Here is a 10,236-nt window from a genome sequence, read left to right as displayed (position 1 = left end):
AAAGTGATGGGGACCTCCACATATCTCACAAACCACTTGAGCTTGTTTGGCTTGCACTGCGATCAGCTTTGTTAGGGCCTCAACCTGAGCTGTCAGCTTTGTAATGGCATCAACCTCTAACACACCAGCTACCTTCTTAGATTGACTCCTTTCAGTTGGCCACTGCTGGTTGTTTAGAGCCATCTCCTCCAATAGATCATAAGCCTCATTAGCACTCTTTCTCATAAAGGCTCCACCAGCTGCTGCATCTATCAGGGTTCTAGTGTTACCAACCAACCCGTTATAGAAATTATGAACCAGCATCCACTTCTCAATACCATGATGAGGACACTTTCTGATTAAGTCCTTGAACCTCTCCCAAGACTCATAGAGAGACTCATTCTCTTGTTGACAGAAATTGTTGATCTCTCCTCGCACTTAGCGTACTTTGCTTGGGGAAAGAACTTAGACAGAAATTTAGTTGCTAAGTCTGTCCATGTTGCTATGGAATTTGGTGGCAAGGAGATTAACCAAGTCTTGGCTCTTTCTCTAAGTGAGAATGGAAACGATCTCAAAGCAGAATGGCATCATCACTAACTCCATTGACTTTAAAAGTCTCACAAAGTTCCATGAAGTTCGAGAGATGCAGATTAGGATCTTCAGAAGGGAGGCCACCAAACTGAACTGAAGACTGCACCATTTGAAGTATGGCAGGTTTGATCTCAAAGTTATTCGCATCCACTGCCGGTGGCCTGATACATGACTGCACTCCCGTCAGAGTAGGGAGAATGTAATCTCTCAAGCTACGGCCATTAGCTTGGTCTTCCACGGCACCACCATTATTGCCGTTATTTACAACATTCGCATTCACATTAGCAGCCATGATTTCTGTTGTTTCAGCAATTGCTGAAACTCTTTCTTGCCTCTTGTTCTTTCGGTTTCTCCTACAAGTTTTCTCGATTTCGGGGATCAACTGGTAATATGACTGCTTGTCCTTGACGGCGCATACACTAGGATTCCTGAAATAGATAAAGAAAATATTGCAAGAAAAAGATTAGTAATTAGCAAGAAAAATAAACCAAAGTAGAAGTTAGTATAATTTTGGGTAATATTAATCTTTATACAATTCCCCGGCAACGGCGCCAAAAACTTGTTGCGAAAATTATTAATTACTACGCAAGTGCACGCAATCAAGTAGTATACTCACGCAAGTGAGGTCGAACCACAGGGAATTGGATTAATTACTACTAAACTATACTTATAATTCTATTTGGCAAATCAAAAGTATTTATGATTAAAAAAGGAAGAAAGAAATTCAAGAAACTTAAAGAAACAAGTGAATATTAATCAAGATGAGAGAATAGGGAGACGAATCCTGTTGTTAAGTTACCAATGTTAATGTCTAATTGCTATCCTTCTCTTGAAGTGAATGACAGATTATAAATTAACCTAGCTCTTTTCAGATCTTCTAGGTTCTAAATCTCATGCTCTCTAATTAATCTCTTAATTAAATTAACATGAAATCAGCATTAAGCAATAATCTAAATGTCACAAAGGCTATGTAAATACTTTCGTTTCACATCAAAACCTAGACTATCCAATTTTAGCATTCTCAATTCTCACTTTTCAGATTTCGAATTGAGATCATAAAACATGTAAAAGGTGATCAATCTTGCACATGGAAATTAAACACAAATATGAATAGTGTTCACAATCAAGATGGAGGAATGGCAATTATTCATTAACTAGGAAAAACTTAAACAACATTCATCATTCTCCCTAAATAGGAGTTTAGTTCAAAACATCCATAATCAAATCCATAATTAACATTGAAATAGAAAAGAACATAGAAAAATTAAAGAGAAAAGAAAGAACTAGTTGAAGCAATTGATCCGGGTCGCCACAAGCCGCTCTTCTAGCCTCCTCCTTTGTTTCTAGGGTTCCAATTCTGAATAATCCCTAATTTTCACGAACCCTCACTATTTAAACCAATTCTCATCTTTAAAATTCGTGAAATTACGAAGCGCCCAAAAATCCCGAATCACTTTGGGGTCCCCGTCGCGATCGGCAAAGCCCCGTCGCGACGGGGTTAAACTTTGAAACTTCGAGATCCTCTCTGCCGGTTCCGTCGCGGCGGCATGTTCCCGGCCGCGGCGGCATGTTCCCGCCGCGATCGGCATGTTCCTAGTCGCGACCGGAACCGACACAAACTTTGGTTTTTCTTCTCGATTCTTTCACCACTTTTCCTCAATTCTTGTACATACTTTCTTTAAACACCCAAGGACCTGAAACAAAAGAATCAAGCGTAAAATAGCCCTAAAACTAGAAACAAAGAGTGAAAACTAACTGAAAATACGACCCGAAACTTAGACTAATTTTAGCCTAACACTCTGTTAGCTAATTTTGCGATAAGCATCATTTTTTTTATAACAAACACCTCTAATTGACTTATTTGATATGTATATCTTTCTTTTTTAATAAAAATAAATTATTTTTTATTTTGTATTGATATTAGGAATGTTTTAGTACTTAAGCACTTAACGGCAACTAAAGATATGAAAATGAAAATCTCAAATAAAATAATTACACAATATAGAGATTACAATTTCTCTCTAAGAGCATCTCTAAGTACTATTATTATGTGTATATGTATTTTTTTTTATCCATATTCATATATAAGATTCTATATATATTATATATATATATATATAAATATTTATCTAATTTTTTTTTTCACAAAAGGAAGAATTATGAAACTTTCTTAAATACTGATATATTACATTCAATGTTTATTTTTAATTGTCAAAATTATAAAATACATTATTTAAATATATACATAATAATAATCTCACCTAATAACTAATAATATATTTTTTTTCAATTATTAATTGTATCACTTTTAAATAAAATAAAAAAAACCTAACATAAAATTTAATATACGTGACTCGCACGTAACTTTTTACTAGTCTATAAATAAACGTCTATTTTTGTTTATATATATATAAGATGAACACACTATATATACGTACTATATATATTATCTTCATTCCAAAAAGATGAAATTAAAGTTTTTTTTATAATGTTACCAATGCAATAAAAGTTGATTAATATTTATAGGGTTCAGTTCAGTGATAACAATTCTTCATATCATGAAACTCGAAGGTAGGTTAATTAGCTAATAATACATATATATATATAAGTAATTAATTAAGAAGGTATATGAGATGTCCATTTCAGAGAAGAGAAGAGACGATATCATCATCATCACCGTTATTTGTTGTACTTTGGTTTGGTATATACAAAAAATATATATTGGATGTAAAATCAATTTTGGCGTATGATCGTACTTCTGTCCCCAATAAAATAGTCATCCTAATCTTCCCAAACACCTACATAATATACATATACACTACTCAACTCCACTCCTTAATTGTAATGAGGTCCCCTTATATATAAATATACATTAACAAAATAATGAATTAATTATTAGCTGTACGTACGAGTTGTGGTCCAATCAAACTCATAACTTTTTGGACCACTTTTGTAGTCGGTCCAATTTTCTTCTTCTTCGTTTTTTATTTTCCATAAGTCAAGTTACATGCATATTCATATATTGACTTAATTATATATTATAGATTGAAAATTAGATTGCAACTTATATAGCTAATTTTGATAATTTGAACAGAGTGGTAGTACATGACTTTGCTAAGCTCCATTCATAAGAGTGCGGTTCGATTCGATCGGTAAGGAACACATATCACTGTAGAATTTGAGACTAAAAATTTATTATAAACCTCTTTTAATTTGTCATTTTTTTAACAATTGTAAATTTGTGACTAAAGTTTGTAAGTAAAAAAATATCTCATGTGTATGTTGTGACCAAAATCCAAGACAAAAGACAAAAAATGCTACGTTACAAAAATTATAATATGTTGTTATTGAATATATTTTTAGTATCATGAAAACTACACATTTTATGCTGAATTTATACCATGTGTACAAAAATATATACGCTTTTTTTTTTCCAAAAAAGTTATTTTGAAAAAATAATAAAATATGAGATATAAATAATATAAAGAAACTGGTTACTCAATACTATTATTTTCATATGTTTTATTTATTTATTTATTTATTAATTTCTCTCATAAAATATCACTTACAAAAAATTTTAGTTTTAGTTACAAATTTTGTGACTAATTATAAATCGTGATTCCTATGTTGTAACTAAAATGTCTGTGGTTAAAAGTATTAGTTACAAAAATTATAATTTATTGTGACTAAATGTATTTTTAGTCACAATACTTATTGTGACTAAAACTAAATTAATGACAACTTGTAACTAAATACTATGTTTTAGTCACAAGTAACATTTTGTTATGACTAAAAATCACATTTACTCACAAAAAAATTACGCTGTACAACTAAAAAATTGTCACTAAAAGTAACAGTTTTTATAGTGTATTTTTTTTTTTTTGAAAAAAGCTATATTTTTCTAAACTTTTACAAAAAAATAACCATAAAAATAAAAATTCTCCTACATTTGATCAGTATATATAATGAATCATGATGTATATAAACACAAAATATGTACTAAAATATTACACCAGAGCCACAACTTAACAAATATATATATTTTATACTATCACGACACTAGTATAAAAATCACTATTTGTATCACTCAACATCGTTAACTAACACAAAATACTATGACTCAATATTTGTGTCACTAGAAACTATGGCTCAATGTTTGTATTGAAAAATTAACGTAATTGATGGGCTAATTGTGTCAGTTATGAACATATCCCTCACCCTAATCCACTCTATCCTTCTTTCTTTTTCCTAACCCTATCCAGCTCATTACTCTTTAATTGCTACCTCATTCTAGCTTCTTTCTCTATTGTGATTGAAATGATGCTCCAAGTTCAAATGCTGACAATCTTCTCCCTCACCCTATCATGCATTCTATTCTTTCTCTCTACCTCTTCGATCGTCAGCTTTGGACGTTAAGTTATGTTCTCACTTTGTATCTCTCAATCAATGTCATTCTCTTTCTCTCTCTATTTTTTTAGATATGAGTTTGTAGGTTATTATGGCAGCAACTCAACAGTTGTGGTGGTGATACTACAAGAAATATCACTTTTGCTAGTATATTTTTGTGCTAGCAAAAGTTTGGTATTCCGCCGGTAAAATAGAATTTCCTTTAATGTGTTGGCAAAAGGGGTTGGTAAATTAACGTTGGTATTATAACTTTTTCCAGCACAAAATGAAAAGTGCTGACAAAAATGACTCTTCCCAGCGCGTAAATGTGCTAGTAAAAGTTAGAAATTTAGCTACTGCAAATGTGCGCTGGTAAAACTTTAATCTTTTTGCCAGCGCAGTTTGCAAAATGCGCTGGTAAAAGTTACTTTTACCAGCGCAGTAGCGAACTGTGTTGGTAAAAGTGACATTTCTTGTAGTGTGACTCCGAATAATATATATTATGTTTGTATATATATTTTGCGTTTTTTTTTTTTTTGTATATTTTTGTTTTGAGTATTTTCTTATTTTAGATATAATTTTGTGGGTTCACTACTAAAAAATCCAGAATAATTCTCGATGGAGAATTCTCGTCGGTTCATAAAATTGTCGCCTATACGAGCGTTGCGAATACTGAGTAGAATAAGCGATGTTAAAAACAGTCAAGGAATAGCATAGCCTACAGTGTAAAACCGTCGCCTATAGTATATGCTACAGTTTAAAATTGTCGATTATAGTGATATAAGCCACGATTTTTAAACATCAACTATATAATTAACTAATGTTTCATTCATCACATGATCCTTTATCTTCTTTGGCGAGCACTCAAGATAGAAGTTTTGTTTGGCCTTAAGAGCCCCTAAGAGTCGAGATAAGGGCCATGGTTCTGCCGAAATCACAACCCCAAAATTTTTTAGGATCTGTAAAATACAAAAATTTCAAAAATACATAAATCCAAAAATAAAAATAATAATAAAGAAATTACGAGAAAGAGTGGACGAGAGAGAGAAGACTGGCCTGTGCTCGTGGTGGCTCATGGTCGCGTGACTGTCTTCAGATAAGCGCTGGTAAAACTTTGATCATTATAAATAATTGGTTGTGTATTTTTCTTTTTTAAGTTTCTTTTAAAATTTAATTATTTTTTTATTTTTCAGCCGCATAAGCAATTACACAAGTTTAACAGAAATCTTAATTTTTCCTAATTGATTAAGGGTTAATAACGCCAATATTACAAGGGAATCGTATGAACGAAAAAGTTCAAGGGACAAAATAGTTTTATTTTTTAAAAAGAAAATCTTACTCACTAATTGATAAAGTCAATACGATATTTTTGACAACGTTAAGGGGCACAATTTTATAAATGACAAAGTTCCATAGGCAATTTTTTTGTTCATTTTGAATAGAAAAAAAAATATAAGTTGCACATGCACTACAGTACCCCTTCCCCCTCTGCCACTAATTTATATCATCAGTTTGCGACTATATATAACTACTTGATATAAGAACTTATATAACTACATATTAATACTATTTAGCCACAAACAACTTAACTTTATAATTTGATAAAATAGAAATTAATTAAAGAGGGTGGGTTGGTTCATGGTTCATAGGTCGGAAAGGTCACACTGTTTAGCTGTATATATATTTGGTATATATAGCCAGCTAATTTGATGTATACTGGCATATGGGTTTGGCAGTTCCTTTAATTTGATCTTCATAATGAATCCAAAGATATGGTCCCTATATAAATATACACAATTTCTCAATTTGTATACAAAATCATTTTGGTTACATTACAATCCAAATAATTTGGTATCTTTATGTTATTCCTCTAATTGCTTATTGGACTACTCCCACAACAACCAATTAACCACACACGACCTATTTATCATTCTCTGGTCCTTATCAAAATTTCATTTATATATTTATATAAATGTATTTATAGTTATATGGGATAAGAGAAGTTATTGCTTGTGTCCTTGTGATAACATTTTTTTTTGTTATAGGGTTTTGAGTAAATAATAGTACTGCTGCATTTTATGATAGTGTCTCGTGCTTTGTTAGGTAATAGGTACCTCATTTTATATATAGTGAAATTTACGCCATGCATATAATTATTAATAATAATCTCTCTTTCTTTCATCAAAATGTCATACCACATAAATGATCTTATATATATTATTGCAAATAAATTATTATAATTAATTAGCAGCACATGTTCTATATATTATTCGAGTAACAACAAATTATGATGATATATACTTACAATCTGCATGCATGTGAATATTGCAATATGTTACATAGTAACAATACATATACAACGTAAATTATATATTAGTGTTGTTAGTGTTTATACCCGGAGACACGTTGCCTTCTCATCAGGAAGGCCCAACAAGATACGGGCCCATCTTCAGCCCAAGGAAGTTCTCACAAAACAGAACTAGTCAAGTCCAAGCTATATCCTTACTCGTCAGCATCAGGGAAAGTCAAGAGCATCTTTGGTATTGTTTTCTGTTTTTTGTTTTAAAAAATTATTTTTAGAAATAAGAACAAAAAATAGTTTTTGAAGTTTTTAAAACACAAGTCACGTTTGGTTAGTAATTTTTAAAAACAATATTGGCCAAAAGTGAATTAGTTTTTAAAACAGAAAACAACATTTTGTTGTTTTTAAAATTCTTATTTTTTGTAACTTTGTTTTCTGAAAACCGTTTTTAAAAAACAAGGCCAAACAAGCCAAATTATTTTTAAAAACAATTTTCTGTTTTTAAAAACAAAAAACAGTTTTTTAGTTATGATGCCAAACATGCACCAAGACTCTCATCCAGGTCCTGGATGAGGATATTAGCAAAACATCTATAAGATCAACAATGCAAAGCCGGATGACCTCCCTCTGTGAAGGTCGAACTACCGACCCGAATGGATCTTCGACTAATTTATCATTAGTCATTTGAAATTTTAAGTAGCAGCTCACAATATATTTTTTTGTTTCTGCCTCATCAACATCATACTTTTTCTGTAATGTTTCTCATATTTTTTTGGCAAATTTTTCAAAACTATAAATAATCATACAAATCATCAGAGAGACTATTTAAAATAAAATTCTTATACAGAAAATAATTCTCCACCCAAAAGTCCTTTTCCTTAACTTGCGCTTCGTGTGGAATGGACTCTCTTGAGTCAAATAGAACTTGGAATATTTAGTTGTGTTACATCCAGGTTGTAAGATAATACGTTGTAAGTGTGGATTCTTAAAAAGAAATTGAGATCCAATGGTACTATTGAAAAGTAGGTATTGCGGAATGAAGAGAGAAATGAATTGAATCTTATTGAATTGAATTGGTAAAATTACAAAGGGAACCGGGTTACATATATATAGTCCAGGATACTAAACAACACGATCTTAACTAACATAACAACCCCAACTAACTTAACTAACTTCCCTATATATTAGCAACTAACTTAACTAAAAGATATCAAGAATCAGTTAAGGTAGTTTAGAGAAAAAGAAGGAAAGTAGCACAACTTGCAGAGAACAGAAGCAGAGAGAACGAGCTACTGAAATAAAGACTATTGCAGAAACTAAAGTCTTTAATATCCCCTCCTCAAGATGGACTGTATAGATTATATACAGACATCTTGTTAATGTGAGTAGCGAGAGTAGTAGAAGGAAGTGGTTTGGTGAATGCATCTGCCAACTGTAAGTTGCTTGAGACTGGTATTAAGCGAACAGTACCATTGTTGATTTTGTCACGAATGAAGTGACAATCTAGCTCGATGTGTTTCGTGCGCTCGTGGAAGGTGGGATTGTTGGCGATGTGTATTGCCGATTGGTTGTCGCAGTAAATGAAGGCATGTGTATTTTGTGGTATTTGGAAGTCTTGGATCAAGTATTGAAGCCATGTAAGTTCACTTGTTGTGGCAGCGAGAGCTCTATATTCTGCTTCAGCAGAGTTCTTAGAAATGGTAGGTTGTTTCTTTGTTTTCCAAGAGATTAAACAATCTCCTATGAAGACACAGAATCCAGTGGTAGATCTTCTTGTAATCGGACAAGAAGCCCAGTCCAAATCAGAAAAACCTCTTAAATGAAGAGAGGAATTTCTGGGGTAAAGCAGCCCTTGTCCAGGACTGCCTTTAAGGTATCGAAGTAAGTGAGAAACAGCTTGCATGTGAGTAGTTCTAGGAGTATACATGAACTGGCTTAATGTGTTGACAGCGTATGTGATGTCGGGTCTCGATAGAGTGAGGTAGAGTAACTTTCCAATCAATTATCTATAAGCTGAAGGATTTGTCAATAGCTCTCCTTGTTGATCGTCGAGCTCGGTTCTCGGATCCATAGGTGCCTTTGCTGGTTTGCAGCCATTGTATCCATTATCTTCAAGAAGTTGTAATGTGTATTGCCATTGAGAGAGGAATAGGCCATGTGAAGAACGGGCAATTTCAAATCCGAGGAAGTATTTGAGCTGTCCGAGAGCTTTGAGTCTAAATTGTTGATGTAAAGTAGTCTGAAGTTGATGCAAAACTTCAATGTTGGGACCTGTAATCACGATGTCATCCACGTAGACAAGTAAAGCAATGAATGTGTCATCGTTTCCCCTTGTAAAGAGAGTGTAGTCAGCCTTTGATTGCTTGAAACCTTCTTGAAGTAAGGCTAATGTGAGTTTCTTGTACCATTGTCGAGATGATTGTCGAAGTCCGTAAATGGATTTATGGAGTTTACATACAAGATTAGAACCTGTAGGAGCACCATTAGAAACAATTATTCAGGTGGTATAGCCATATAGACCTCTTCATTGAGATCTCCGTTTAAGAAAGCATTGTTTATGTCAATTTGTAAAGTATGCCATTGTTTAATTGTAGATATAGCAAGGAGAAGTTTGAATGTGACCATCTTGGCCACGGGAGAAAAAGTGTCAAAGAAGTCAAGGCCTTCTTGTTGCGTATAACCTTGAGCAACAAGTCTTGCCTTGAATCTTTCAACCGAACCATCACTATTGAGTTTAATTTTATAGACCCAACGACAACCAATAACCCTCCTATTTGGTGGTAGAGGAACAACACTCCAAGTTTTGTTGTTTCTAAGGGATGTGAGTTCAGCATCCATAGCATCAAGCCATTGTTAAAATTGAATGGCTTGTTTATATGTTTGTGGCTCCTTTAAAGAAGTATTTGCAAGGATAAAAGCCTTGTAGGATTCAGTTAATCTAGCATAAGAAAGATATTTATTTAAAGCATGAGGTGTAG

General features: G+C 32.8%; 1 pseudogene; it reads left to right on the top strand.

Annotated features, from left to right (window-relative positions):
- Positions 1-313: 313 nt before the first annotated feature.
- On the top strand, positions 314-408 carry LOC133037586 (small nucleolar RNA R71; annotated as a pseudogene).
- The last annotated feature ends 9,828 nt before the right edge of the window (positions 409-10,236 follow it).

This window comes from Cannabis sativa, chromosome 4 (assembly GCF_029168945.1).
Source record: "Cannabis sativa cultivar Pink pepper isolate KNU-18-1 chromosome 4, ASM2916894v1, whole genome shotgun sequence".
NCBI classification, from domain to species: Eukaryota; Viridiplantae; Streptophyta; class Magnoliopsida; order Rosales; family Cannabaceae; genus Cannabis; species Cannabis sativa.
The sequence above is the reverse complement of the archived record's forward strand: the minus strand, read 5'-3'. Positions and strand labels throughout refer to the sequence as shown.